The 15,616-nt window shown below is 32.0% G+C and overlaps 1 protein-coding gene across 1 annotated transcript in view; it reads left to right on the forward strand.

The window, feature by feature from the left end:
* The window catches only part of TBC1D5 (TBC1 domain family member 5), a 362,705-nt gene that overhangs the window by 11,621 nt on the left and 335,468 nt on the right, over positions 1-15,616 (forward strand). Inside the window, exon 2 of the mRNA XM_087824924.1 lies at positions 10,451-10,534. The gene's annotated coding sequence lies outside the window, so the exon portion shown is untranslated. The remainder of the gene's footprint in view (positions 1-10,450; positions 10,535-15,616) is intronic.

Raw genomic sequence — 15,616 nt, forward strand, 5'->3', positions numbered from 1 at the left:
TGGTGTAATGTGGTCTTTCCTGGAGAATGCTCTATGTGCACCTGAGATGAATGTGCATTCTGTTATTCTGTGGAGTGTTTTATATGTGCCTGTTATGTTTAGGTGGTTTTTAGTATTGTCCACATCCTCTATTTTCTTACTGATCTTTCTTCTAGATGTTCTTTCCATTATTGAAAGTAGGGGATTGAAGTCTTCAACTATTATATAGAACAATTTACTCTTCAATTCTGTTGGATGTTCTCTGTTGACATTTAAAGTAATTACTGATAAGGAAGCAGTTCTGCCATTTTGGTTTTTGGTTTCTATATGTCTTTTACCTTTTTGACCCTCATTTTCTCTATTACTGTCTTTTGTGCTTAATTAATTTTTATAGCCAACCATTTTGATTCCTTCCGCATTTCCTTTTGTGTATATTTTTAGATTTTTGTGTGTGGTTACCATGAGGATGGCTTAACATTTTAAATTTATAACAATCTAGTTGAAATGGATACCAACTTAACTGTAATAGCATACAACTCTCTGCTCCTGAAATATCTGTTCTCCCATTGTTTATGTTGTTTTTGTCACAAATTACATCTTTATATATTGTATATCAATAACAAAGTTATAATTTCCTAAATGTACTTGTCTTTTAAATCTTGTAAGAAATGGAAAATCAGATTACAAATCAAAAGTATAATAATAGCAGCCTTTATGTTTGCCCATGTATTTATCTTCACTGGAGATCTTTATTTCTTCATATGGCTTTGAGATACTTTGTAGTGTTTTTTTCATTTAGACTTAAGGATTCCTTTTTAGCATTCCTTGTAGGACAGGTCTTGTAAATTAATAATGTTTATTTCTTTTGTAGTTGTAAAATTTCTCAGAAAACAGCTCATCTATGAATTCCATTTACAGCTTTATCTCCATTCAGATTTCATAGTACTTAGTAGAGAGTATGCACTTTCTATTTTCAATTTTCCCTGTTCAGGAAGTTAGCTTGGCTTCTTATAGAGAGGAATGTAACAATTTTTATGTATTTATTATTTAGTTTACATGTATAGTTGTAGAGAAGCTCTGTTGACTGTCATTAACCGCTAAATTTGTGCTTAATTCACAAAAGTGAAAGCCATCATAAAGAACAACTGTCTATTTTGTTTTACCTGATTTTGTGTATTAGAATATATAGAAATAATTGGGCCTTCAGCAGAAACATGAAATACTTCTCCTATTTAAACATTTTGTTGCATTGATTTTTTTTTTTATTCTTGTAAAAGTCTTTGAATATAGTAGTTTAATCTTTTTAGTAAGTATTCTGAAATTGATTTAGGTAGCCTACTGCTTCTAGGAACTTAATTTATAAAATGTACTTTCAAATGTTAACAAACATTTCTGAGTAGGTTATACTTAACTGTGAAAATTTTTATAAATGTTCTTGAAGAGAAAAAATAGATATAGCATCATAGCTAATATATTCTTTGTAGAACACAAGGATCAGTTTTTGATAAAACACATTGAGAGTAAAATAAAGTGGAGATAGTGTATGACCTGTAATGTTTTTCTTAGTCATGTAAAAATAAGTGTCTCAAATACAGTGTAATTAAAAGTTATAATAACTATTTATGATTTCTTTGAATTTAAATTATGTCAAATTAAATAACTTAGATTAAAATTGCATTTATAATTATCTAGAAGTTTATAATTTTTAAACAAAAAGCATTTACCAAAAATTATCCTGAAGTTTAGAAAACCCACTAATTTAAATTTAAAAACTTAAAATAGCCTTTAGTTAATGATTTTTATTTACCTTTGTTAGAGAGAACTTAAATGCAAAAATAAATAACCTCTATCTCTTTATATGCAGATGTCAATCCAATAAAAAGGTGACTGAAAATTAATGACTTTACGTAAAAACCTGTAGTTCTTAAAATTTAGATTAGATGTAACTTTTTAATTTTATACAAATTATAAAAATGGCTCAATTATAAAATTCATAAAGATAATTTAAATTCAGAATATTTAATTTAAGATAATTTAAGCTCAAATGTATAATTATAAATAGCTTGACTCCTTAACTGTATGGAATTTGAAATGTCATATAACCTTTTCAGATAATTTTCATAATTAGGTGAGAACAGTCCTGAACTATCTCCATTTGATTTTCTTGCTAATATTTGCAATTTAGTACTAGAGTTAATCCTTAATTGCTGAAAAAGAGTTGTCTATAAGACGGTTACCAATTATTTTTCTATAATACAATATGTAATAAATTTTAAGGATGAACTATTCAAGAAATAAATGTTTGTTAAAAACTTTTAAAGTTACAGCTTACTAGTGGTGTGTGTGTGTGCGTGCGCGCACGCGTGTGTGTAAAGGTAGCGTTCATTTCTGGTGGATTCAGTGTTGATAGAAAAGAATAGCTGATTAAACCTAGAAACTAATTAGAATTAGTTTTTCTTCAGGTGGAAAGTGGGTGCTCCTCCAACAAAGACATGAGGTTCTGGCCTGAGCAGAAGGGCCAGACCCTTTTTAGCGCTGGTTATGTGAAGAACTGGTATAAACATGGTGCATTGTTTTCAGGTTGAATATTAGTGAGATAACATGGAGTGGAACAAATGAAAACAGTTATTTTAAAATAATATTCATTTGCCGAGGAAAATTAATGATTCCTGTTAGCAGTTTTGCGTTCTATTCCCTGACTCACGTACGTATGTGTTCACTGTCCACTGGAGCATTTATTCAGGGTGTTTTTGTGAGAAAGCTTCTGATTCTTTGACTTAAGATGTTAAGATGCTAATCTTTAGACATGGATTTTAGTTACTAGAATTTCCCTGTAATAAGCTCAACTCCTCTTTTGACAGATACAGAGATGAACTGCTAGACTTCCCTCTCCCCAATATTAAGCCATTTGCAAATGTTCGTGATAAAGAATTTTGGCTTTGTGGCTTTTTTATTATGGAGGGAATAAAAACTTTGCAGTTTGCTTTTACTTAAAAATACATTTTAAAAGTACATTAAAAACTTGGTGGTATCTTACTTAAAAACTTGTTTATTCACTTTCACGTTTAAGTAGGAATCTGGAAGTACCAGTGACAAGTTTACAGTCTCGGGAATCTTTTCTGAGGAGTGTGTGTATGTATGTAGGTATCTTTTTTTTTTTCTGGGTCTTGAAATACCACTATGTAGGTATCTTTCTAATGCCTGCATTTTTCTCTCCACAAAGAAGACTTGAAGCAGTTAAGAATACATACAAATGTGATTGTAACTTTGGGTAAAAACTCGAAAGGCACCCTGACATTTTTCATTTTTCTACGTCTTTATATTGGAATGGGTTGGCAGTTAATTAAACTTGATGTGGGCTTTCAAAATTTTAAATTATAAGGCCTCATATTCTCATAGCCTGACTATGTGTCTGGCTAAAATACTGTCTTTTTTCCCCTTCAAACTTGACTGTAAATTTCCAGCTTAAGTGCATTTTATTCTACACCACCAGGTTAAGATGTTTTGTGTCTTCTTTCTGCTCAGGCATTAACTTTGAATTAGTGTAGCTCTGCAGTAGTTTGGGGAATAGCTCTTATTTAAGGACCTTGCCCCTGAGCTTTTAAAAATGGCTTGAACATTTGATTGTTCATGGTTAAGTGTGGATGACAGTTTCTGCCTTGCTCAGCTTTTACTTATTTTCACATGATGTAAGTTTTAATTGCTCAGCCCATTTTTTTTCCTATTTAAATTCTTTATCCATATTCTTAGAGGTAGCACCATACGAATCTTACTAAGATTAAATAAGCAAGTAAAATTTTTAAAATCTTGCTAAACTGAATTTGGTAATACTGCTTTAAGTAGGTTTAAAAGGTCATTTCATTTAGTTTATTTACTTTGTATGCCTAGTGATTGTCCTTTCAGCATCATATGATGGGCATAGGATATGATAAGAAGCTAAGAAGATGTTTATTAGATTTTGGATATCTTCTTATATTGCTACATTCAGTTTGCATATTTTTTGGTATTTTTTTATGTTGTTCACCATGTTCTTTCATTTTCTAAGCTTTTAGCCATAGTTATATTTGTTCTGTTGTAAAGCCAACATCCCATAGGTTACTGTGATGCTTCAGTGAGATGTATGTCAAATATTTGAAAAATGACCAAAAATTTATAGAGATATAAGTTATGATTCTTTCTCAGGAGGCGATAATTTGTTTTGCCACATAGGTTTGAATATACCTTTGCTTTTGGCTAGATGTTTGAACATGGTTTTTTAAATTAACTGCATTTAGAAGTAAAAGAATTTGTTCTCCTTAGAGCAGTGATTTTCAACTGGAGTGCCACAAGAATTTTTAAAACATGCAATATCTGACTATTTAGTCAGGGACATTGACCTCTCTTCCCTTAGATTGTCAAAAAAATTGACAGCAGCCAATACAACAATAGCCATACATTTTTTGATGTGTCACAGAATTTTAGTAATTAGTTTATGTGTGCCATGAGATGAAAAATGTTGAAAATCGCTGGCTTAGAGGATTTGATAGGTAAAGTATGCTAAAGTATTATATAGTTTACCTCACATTGAAAGGACAGTTAATGGAAATTGGAATATATTTTATTTGAATATAACTCAAAATATATTCAGCCTTTGCTAATATAAAATTATAATTTTTGTTTCATAAAGTTACACATTAAAAAACAACATTTAATAAACTAAACACAATTTTGGCTGTATGAACAGAGTGTTTCCAATCCCCTGGAAGAGGAAATTGTTAGCTCTTGAAACTTGGCCTCTACTAACTTTCTTTACTAAGTCCACTTGACTCTATGTATGTTGTTTATTTAGAGTACATCCAGCTTGAGTTCTTAGTTTAAAAAAAAACAAAAAAGACAAAAAATGCTGGTCTGGGATTATGTTGCAATAGTTGTGGTGGATGTTTTCTTGCATTTTTTGGCTATCCATCTGCGCCTTCTATTAGGAAAATCTCCAGCCATTGTTTATTCAAATATTACTGAAACAGTCTTTTTAAAAAAATATATCTTTATTGATTTCAGAGAGAGGAAGGGAGAGGGAGAGAGAGAAACATCAGTAGTGAGAGAGTCATTGATCAGTTGCCCCCCCCCCCCCGAGGATGGAGCCTACAACCCAGGCCTGTGCTCCGACGACCAGGAATAAAACCTCGATCTCCTGGATCACAGGTCAATGCTGAACCACGCCCAGGTGGGCCCGATACAATCTTTTTAATACTTTTTTCTAATCTTGACCTATTTGTATTTTAGATAATTGCTACTCAAAGTGTGGTCTTCCGATTAGTGTTGGTCTGCAAACTGACTTTATTGGTCTGTAGTGAATTAAGGACAGAAATTTAAAGTAAGCACTTAGAAACTTTTTGTAGCAACTTGATATTATTACCGTGACATCTAAGCACATGGTTTATAAATAAAGAAATTCAATTTTATTGCATTTTATGGAAGTTTTTGTCTGCAATGTATTGGCAATTTAAAAAATGGTTCTTCATTCCAGATAGTTTCAGTAGTACTTTGTTAGACCTTCTCATTGTATGTTTTGTGTCTCTTAACTGCTTTTACACTTTTTCATTCTTTGTCTCTCTCAACTGCATTTTAGATGGGTTTTAAAAGTCTTTTTCTCCACTTAATAATTCTTTATATTGACTCTAGAGTTTAACTTTTGCACTGAATTTAAAATTTTACCTATGTTCTTTATTTCTTGAAGTTTTATTTAATTTATACATATATGTATATTTTAAGCCTTTCTGTTGCTCAAGACATCCTTATTGTACAATCTGTCCAGTAATTGAAGAATCTGTAGTCTAATTTGTCTGTCTCATGTTTGTGCTGGCTGTCATTCATTGTGTCTGGTATCCTTGTATGTTTTGTGATCTTCATGTGACATTTATTGGATTATACAAGTAGTGTGAATTTAGTATAAGAACCTTTGTGATGGTTTCACTTTGTGGTTAAGCGTCAAGAGAATTGATGAAATATTCTTGAAAGTACAAAATCATAGAGATGAATCACAGATTAGAGGTTGCCAGGGATTAGGGATGGTGAGGGTAAGGTGTAAGCATGATTATAAAGGGGTAATAGAAGCAAGATCTTTGTGCTACTTTTTTGCTGTTGGTGGTGTAGACCTTTGGAGTAATAGCTTTATGTAGGTGTTTCCTTTTGATAAACTTTTTAGAGTCTGTCTCCTGAGCCATCAGAAGGTAAGCTCAATTTCTCCGGTGCTAGACACATACTCTCAGGACAAAACCTGGTTTCTGCATTTGCTTGTTCTACTTCAGTTTGTTTATAGCTTACGTGGATACTGTACTTTCTTGCTGTTTAAGCAGTTCATTAAAGTGGATTTTACTACTAAATTTTAGAAGTTGTATCTAATAGTATTAAGGTATATTTGTGACACCAGAGATTGCCAAACATCCTTTTGTGTGGGGCGCGGGGGTAAGGAGGGGACAGTATCTTTTGTGGTTGAGAACCACTGTTCTCACACTATGTGAATTTGGTCTCAGTTGAAGTTTCTTGTCTGATTATCCCTGCCTGTGGCTTTTACCTTCTGGGTTTTCTGTAGTACATAGTGCAAGTCTGGATTGTATACTTGCCACTTACTACATTTGGTTGTGCATTTTTTCCTGTCTACTGTGTGTGTGTGTGACTGCACATGCACACGCCTGTCTGGTTTTCCTAAATTCTAGATGTATTTCACTTTTTTCTTTATTTGCTATTTTTGATCAACCCTGTACATGTGTTAGTAGTTTTAAATATATAAGTTGCTTGCTATTTTCCTTTTTTATATGGTAGCAATGGGGGCTTGGAAAATTGAATCATTCTAGAAAATGCAGGGAACTTTGAGGTGTTCTAAATTCTAATATTCTATTAATGATCATTATGAGACAGACAATAGAATTAATATTGATGTAATGGTAGTATGTATATCCAATAATAATGAAAAATTCAAGACGGCATAAGGTAGTTATAAAGATAAGAAAGATGTGATTTCTGTTACATGTATACATCATATAAATAACATAAAAATGTGCAGTAGAGTAGAAATAAAAAAATAGACTGAGAAATATAGAAAATGGAAGGATTTGTAGAAGCATGAAGTAGGAATGATTAGTTCTTCAGAGTGAGATGAGCAAAGTAATCAATATGTCGAGGTAAATTGTTAGGATGATGGATGTAACATCTGGTTAGGAGTGACTTGGGTAAAGCTGACAAATGTGATATGTGAATGTTAGTAAGTTGAAAACAAGTTGGAATTAGAGAGGTTAGCGTCTTACTACCAACTAAAGAGAAATATATATTTTTTGTACCAGTTGGGAAAGATATAGCTCAGTTATAGATTTTCCTCCACCTTTAAAAAATTATCAGCAAATCCCATGTAATAAAATAAATTGAAACTTGAATCTAACTACTTTTTATAAGGTGCTCCTCATCTAGGCCAAATTTTCATGAAAAATAATCATAAGCACAATATGTGTTCATTGTAGAAAAATCAGAAAGTAATGAAAAGTATTAGGAAAGTGAAAGGAAGTGAGAGATCCCAAAGCCTGAATCACTACTGTATTTAGGTTAACTCTATTCTCTTGATTTTTATGTGGTTTTAGTTTCTCTAGATACAGACATGATGTATGAATGTATAAATATATACTATGTGTGTATATATGTGTGTTTGTATGTATGCATATTTATATAAAATGGGTTATTTTATATGAAGTGTTTTGTAGCTTGTCATTTAATTTTATAGCCTTTTTCATTTAATATTATGAACATTTCTTCAGATGTGTGTGTTTGTGTGTGTATATTTATATAAAATGGTTATTTTATATGAAATGTTTTATAGCCTGTGCTTTTTCATTTAGTGTTATATTTCCTTTTATCAGTAAAATTCTCAAAAGTTATATTAAGTGACTACAAAGTATTCTATTCTGAGATTATCCCCAAATTTAAGTATTTGCCTGTTGTTAAACAGTTGGGTTTTCTTTCATATACATGTACACACAAATCTAAACACACACATGTATGTACATATACATATAATTGAAATGAAGCACTCTAATGAAAAATTTTGAGTACATCTCCCATTTTGTCTGAAGAATTGTAATCTGTGCTGCAGTTTGGCTCTGATATTTTGCCCTGCAAAATTTACTTGTCTTCTTTAGTAAAAAGGACCCTAATTTTATACCTGGGCATTTTTACCAATGTTGGAGACTACTTTTCCTATCCTTCCAAGTGGTTAGGTGTGGACAAAACATTAGATTATTGTTTACAAGCTGTAAGCTGAAATATGAGAGTTAGAAGCAAGCAGGGTGGGCCTTTCTTTCCCTTTCCTTTTTTCTGTTGCCTGCAGTGTGGATGTATTAGCTGGAGTTCCCATAGCCTTCTTGGAGTATGAGCCGACTTCAAATAGAACAGTATGTGGTACAGCAAAAGGTTAGAAAGACCTTGGGTTCCAGATGTTTGGAGCTACCACATCAGCCTTTGTCTACTTTTGGACATTCACATGGCAGAAATTCTCTCCCTTTGTTTCTTCCTCTCTTAAATTATTATATTATTATTATTGAAATTTTCTTTTTCGCTGGGGAAGGATATGACCTAATCCTGTCCAGTTAAAGATACCATTATTTAATGCTCTGTATGTTAATGTGATAGGTCAAATATAAAGAAACATTGTGTTATGGTAGATTCTAGATCCAGGTTGAAACCAAAATCTACTTTGAGATTAGAGAGAGATTAATTGGTAGTGAAAGAGAGCACTTAAAACGATACATAATTTCTGGAGCTCTTTGATAATTATATTGCTGAATTTTGTCTGAAGTGCTCTTACTAATTATTACAAATAGTCTTTCAGAAAACACTTGGTAGCTTTTAGGTAACCCCTACCCCCATTCTCACAAACCATTGAGGATTATATATTATGTTTTATCAGAATAATCCCTTCAAGCCCTATGAATTTTTAATATTATTAAATATCTTGGCCAGTTGCTTTTACAAGGTTAACTCATAGATATGGCTTTTAATACTCTCATATTAACTTTATTGAAAGAATTTTGATAAATTAAACTGTAGACTTATGTTTTTGTATTGATTCTAAGAAAGCTATTCATAACTTCAGTGAAATAAGTGAAGGATACACATTTAAAAGAATTAATAGGCTTTTTTTTTTTTTTTTAGCAGTTTTAGGGTTACAGAATAATTGAGCAGAAAGTACATGGAGTTTCCATATACCCAGTTTTCCAAGGATACACATTTTCATATAGGGTATTTCACTGCATATATATATATATATATTTTTTTTTTTTTTTTAAACCCTGTATTCCTAAACCAAATCTATATTATTTTATAATAGGAAATTCATACACTACAACAGTCATTTTATTCTAATCCAGGGTTTTCCACCCACAGCACTATTAATGTTTTAGGCCAGATAATTCTTTGTTGTTGGGGGCTATCCTGTGCATTGAGGATGTTTAGCATCATCCTTGATCTCTATCTACTAGGTGCTGTTAATAGTCCCCAGTTGTGACAACCAAAAGTGTCTCCAGACATTGCCAAATGTCAGTGGGGCTGGGGGTTAGGGGTGGGCAAATTGCTCCCAGTTGAGGACCATTGCTGTAATCAATTTATGATGCTCTAGGATTTGCTGTATTTTTTAGGTTTGGCTCAAATATCAGGGTTCTGTAGTTGAACAAACCTTTACAAGGAATTGGTATAGACAAAGTTAGAATCTTCCCTGTCACTGGGGACCTTAGGCAATATGCATAGTCTTACTGAGTCTCAGTTTCCTTGACTGTAGAAAAGGTAAAATATTACTTAACTTGAAAGGTTGTTCTGAGAATTCATTGAGATAAATTAGACAAAATACTTTGATAAATTTTAGTTTCCTTTTCAAATGAGCTATATTGTTTGGATTTATTTTCTTAAATGTGTCAAAAACTCATTACAAAGTTCATATTTCTGTGGGGAAACTAATCATAGTTTGGGATCTAATGTTTATGGATTTCCAGAGTACTATGCTGTGGATGGTTAAAAACTTTAAATAAATGTTCAGTGAAGGCTGATTTATGAGGTCAGTTGTGTTTTGGCTCTTAGTGGTGTTCTAATTATATTGTCACTACATTCAAATTGTAGCAGTTAAGTGATCTCATGTGTTCTTTCAAGGACTTTGAGCTTCTCAAATTGAGGATAGCATTAGATGTCAGCCACTCACTTTGTCCTTTGAAGTTTTTGTCTTCACTTCTGAAATCCCGCCAATTTTAACAGCTTGTGTGTCAGCTCCAATAGAGGAAGCTTGGCCTCTGTCAGCTTGTACTTAGCCCGTTAAAGACTTCTACAAACTTGACAATAGTTTTCAAATAATAATGTCCACATCCCATTGCTACTTTGTAAAATTGTAAAACGTCGTTCCCTAGTGAATGAAATGCCATCTGTAATAATTAAGGCTATTCTTACTGTTCTACCCCTGCAGAAAAAGACTTGGTGAAGGAAGACTTTGTGACTGAAGACGACTTTTCTCATAGGAAAACAATCAGAGGCTGGACACTATTATACTGTAAGTATTGCTCAGAAAAAGAAGTGTAAGTTAAGAATATTTTAAATGTTCAGTTGTTTGGGAGGAAATGTGTTAGACAAAGATATAATATGTAAAATATAGAGGAAGATATATTATAATCATGTTAATTTATAAGAAGTAATCCTATGTAGTTTTTTAAAAATTGAAACTGTGTTCATATATTGAGATGAGGATTTTACCAATAGCATTGAAAAGTATTTCTAATTCTAACACGGGTGGATCTAGTTTGCGTACATTTGCTTATTTAAAACTATCAGAATTCGGAAAATCATTGTAGTTTTGTAGGTTTGTGATTTGTTTGGGTGACTTATTGTTTAGGTTATTTTGCAGAATTATTTATTTGCTGATTTATTTATGTATTTCATTATTTATTTATTTGATTATTTAGTAAATTATTTATCTGATGAATTATTAATACATCTTCATGACATGCTTTAAATTATTTATAACTTAATTTTGAGTTTATTGCTTTTAGACGCTGCATTGTTACTGACTAGTTTTGATTTTTTTCTTTGTGGTTCTTTAAAATTAAAGTATTAGCTCTAAGGCAAAAGTATATTCATTGCAATGCCCATGGATTTTTTAAAAAGTAATTTAGGGTAGAGATAAAATTTTAGCTACGTTTTGTTTAGCTCCAAATTTACCTGTTTCAAGTTATCAGTGATAGAATGTCTATGTGTTGCGTTCTAGAGTCACTTACCAATGAATAATATAGGCTATCGTCTCTCAACCGACTGAACATCTAAACCTCAGTCCACATTACCCTTTTTGTTTCTAAAGGACAGGTCTGTATTTCTTACTTGCTTTAAAATAAATACTGGAGTCCTAGTTATTTTATTTCAGTGGCAAATCTATTTTACTACTGGAATATTTTTAGGAAAGTTCGGAGAAATGAAGTCCAACTTAGATTTGCGTCCCTGAGATGTAAATTTGACTGATGTTCCCTTTGTTTTTTAATTCCCCATTATATGTGTATTTGGAAAAGAGCATGATGTTTATATAGGTTTTTATATCAGTCATAGTGACATATTTATTTCATATCATATCTCTTATGGAAAGTTTTATGCCACTTTATTTTAATGAACTAAAATGGACAAGGGTTTTTATAAATGCAAGCTATGGTTTCTCAGGCTTTAGATTATAATTTTCTTATGTAAAGTTTCTGTTTTTAACCAAATAAGGTATAGAGTCTTCTGACTCTATTTCATAGGCTGGTGTGGTTATTTGGGCTTGCTTGTTGAATGGATGTGATGAATAGGTTAAAATAGTTGTTTGAGTAAAAAAGTGTCAGGTGCACAATGTGGTCTTTTGTGTTTGTTTGCAGTGAATTACTGTGTACTTTACAGTTTTTAACATTTCAGAGAGAAGCAGCTTTGTGCATTTCTTGTTAGGATGCTGTGGAAATATAGTGAAAATGGCCTCTGTAGACAGGTTTCATTGTAGAATTGTAAATTATGCATATTTATATCCAAATTTCTTATTTTGAAATATTGAATATATGAATGTTTAATTAGAATATTGCTTTAGTATCTTTATATATTTGCCATAAAAGAAGTGGTTTCATTTGATTTGTGTACATGGATTTCAAAATGTGTGTAATTGTACCTATCAGTGACTTTTCTTTTCTGGAGATGATCAACCACAGATACTGTTAGGTATGGAATTTTATTTTAAACTGTGCTTCAGTATGCCAGTGTGGACTTCTTTAGAAGAAAAAAGCTTCTTCTCCAGTGTTGAATAAAATCTGTATTGGTTATCATGATAATATACCCGGCCCACACTATTAACAAGTATTTGTGGACTACTACCTGTGTCATCTCAGTGATCTCTCATTGGAACATACACATATGTGTGCACACATGCATGCACATACATGTGAAATTTTCTCCTGACATCAAAATAAATTTTTAGGACTTGTTTTTGAAAAGAGACTTTAATGGAGATTATTGTAATAATAGCTAGCACTTATTGAGCACTTATTATGTGCAAGCACAGTGCTCATATCTTTTAACGGATTGTTACTCTTCACAGTGAGATAAGTACATTTTACGAGAGGAAACAAGAGACTTAGAGATGCTTGCCACACTACTGATAGTAAGTGATGGTGCTTGGATCAGGACTCATTTAGTCTGGCTCCCAAGAGCCTCTTGGCCCATGACAGTTTGGGATGTGTAGTCGGTGAATGTAGATTTTCCCCAGAGTTGTTCTTTTTCATTATTTTTTAGTTATTTATCTCTGATAGGCTTAACTTGCTAACTATCTGCACTTTGTATAACACTTGGTCATCTTTTCTAAACAGTAGGCAGTACTTGAACTTCGTGAATTTTCTGATTTGATTCTTCTTATAATCCTGAATAGCGGACCAGAATTATACGCTGCAGAATTTGTGTCGCAGGGAGATTATATGTGCCCCTGGTACATGTCTAACACTCAGATCAGCAATTTCGACTTCTAAGCCCAAGTCATTTACAGGGCTCTGTTGGGTCGAACCTGATTTTCTTATACAAATAATGGTATTATCAGGGTTAGATAAATATATTTTGTTAAAAAGAATGATTACATGGCTGATGCCTAAACTTCTATAAAAATGATCACAAACATACTGTTAAATGAACTCCAAATATAGTGTTTAATACACAGTTAAAGTGTTTAAATATGTGCATTGCAAGGACAAGAAAGTAACCAATTGTAATTTTAAAACTTAAATGTAATTATTTAAAAGATTTTTGGGGAGCCTCTGAGAGTAAGGAAAAGTTGAATTTGGTGTGAGGCTAAAGAAAAGGATCTTTCCAACCCTGTTTGCTACCTGCTGATAAAGGGAAGCTTCCATCCTGGGTCTGAAACATACAAAGGATATCAGAAAAGAGTTGGGTTAGAGTTGGACAGCAACAGAGTTTGGGTGATGTTGTATGAGTGCTAAAAGTAACTGCATCTGAATGAATGGCAGGGTACTGTGTGAATTACGGACTTTTTAAGTTAGAGTTTTCAAGTACATAATTAATGTTACTTAGAAAATCCTCACAACCCATGATTTAGGTAACATGAAGTACTGTAATAGCTGGGATGAACATGTAATTTACCATCCAATTCAGGACAGTTTTGAGAGTTAAAGGGTATACTGTAATATGCTGGGCCAATAGGTATAAACTGGGATCTTCTTAGTAAAATTGGGACCTATGGTCACTCTAGTAATATCTCAAATTCCTATTGAATAATTTCTAATAGCCTTATAGGATATATATTTAAGAGGAATCTTAATTCACATGCAATAGCTTTAAAAAATTATTATTTTATGAGGAAACTCACTTTGATTATGGCCACTATTTATGTGTTTTTGTTAGCCAATCAAGGCAGTTTGTGGCTATGACTTTTATAAAGGATGATTGATGTTTTACAGGTTTTGGAACCTATTCTGAAGATGAAAATAGAGGTATTACTATTGGGAAGAAAGAGATGAGTACGACAAAGTTGATCATGATATAGTAGATAATTCTGAAGCTTTTCTTCATATCACACAGAATTTTTTGTGCTTGTTTTTGGTAAATATTATAATTGATGGCATATTTGACATTGAGCTGTAAACTAATCCTATTTGTTATACCTTTATAATTTATAATTTTATGTTAGATGAACCAGTGGGTTTTTCCCCCCCTTATAAAATCATGTCAACACGTTGCATATATTGATAAGTTGACAGTTTAGCCAGAACATTTTTGGAAACAACTGTTTCTCCTTGGTGAAATTCTATGTGTGAAAATAAGAATATCTAGAAAAGAGTTGCTTAAAGGTTTTTTGTTTTTGTGTGTGTATGTGTAGTTTTCTTTTTAATTTCCCCTTGACACATATTTATCTAACATGGCATATTACATTATTAAAGTCATAATTAGATTATTAAATTTAAATTTCTAGTTAATTTGCATTTAGATTATAGATGATTTGTTAAGTTGAACTAGGTAACCACACTGGCATATTTGCATTTGAATATACATTAAAAAGGAAAATTTTCATGCATTCTTACTCATATGTATAATATCAGGACTGTTTTTGTTCAAAAAGGGCTATTATGCTTAGTAACAAAAGTAAGAGTTTCCATATATTCTTCCTGGAGTTTGTCATAGTGTGAAGCACTTTATGAAATACTACTATAGTTGTAAGAGTAATAATATAGCTTATGTGTTGGCTCTGAGAGTAGCTCCTTTATAATTATGACAACTAAAAGTACAGCCAAAGGTCACATTAAACACAAGATTTCTTTCATACCTCATCTGTTTTGTGGATAGCATGTGAAGTAGTTTGGGTCCCTGTACTGATATTGTAAGAGAGCAACCCAAGGTTGTTCCTATGGAAGTGTTTCAAATATCTTTCTTCCTGTCTCCCATGTGGTTGCAATATTTGGCATGAATGTGTATTTGAATTCTGGACTAATTAAATAGAACCTTATTAAATTTAGAGTTTGCACAATAAAAAAAGAGACTTTTATACAGCAAGGATTTTGTAGGCCCCTACAAAATAATACTGACGTTTAAGAGTGTTTAATAATATTGAATACTATACTGACTAAGTGTAATGTCTGTTTTGACCACCTTAGTGTCGATATTGCTCACTCATCAGTTAATACCAAACAACATGCCACCAACAATAAAAACAGAAAATGAAATCACACAAATGAATTATATAAGCATGGCATGTCTGTACATATGGAATCTATTGATCAGATCCTATTTTTTACTTTAGTTTGGTAAGTAAAAGTTGGAATATTGAAGAGGTCATATATAGGAAAGGTTTTTATTAAAAAACTTATTTAAAGACAATATACACATGCTCCGAAGTGGTTGTCAAATCCCTTTAAGTGGTCCTTGGTACACAGTACCAAATAATCAGACTGAAGTAAGGATGTTTGGAAGGGGATAAAATTGGCAAGTTTATTTTTAAAATAAAAATAAAAAATTTAATTTTTTTGTGTAATTGGTAAAGCATTTCTTTTGTTTTTGAAATACTTTTTCTATTGTTTTCCTCATTGCATGCATCTTGCAGTAAAACTTCTGATTTCATTGATACATA

This window comes from Miniopterus natalensis, chromosome 15 (assembly GCF_054644295.1).
Source record: "Miniopterus natalensis isolate mMinNat1 chromosome 15, mMinNat1.hap1, whole genome shotgun sequence".
NCBI classification, from domain to species: domain Eukaryota; kingdom Metazoa; phylum Chordata; class Mammalia; order Chiroptera; family Miniopteridae; genus Miniopterus; species Miniopterus natalensis.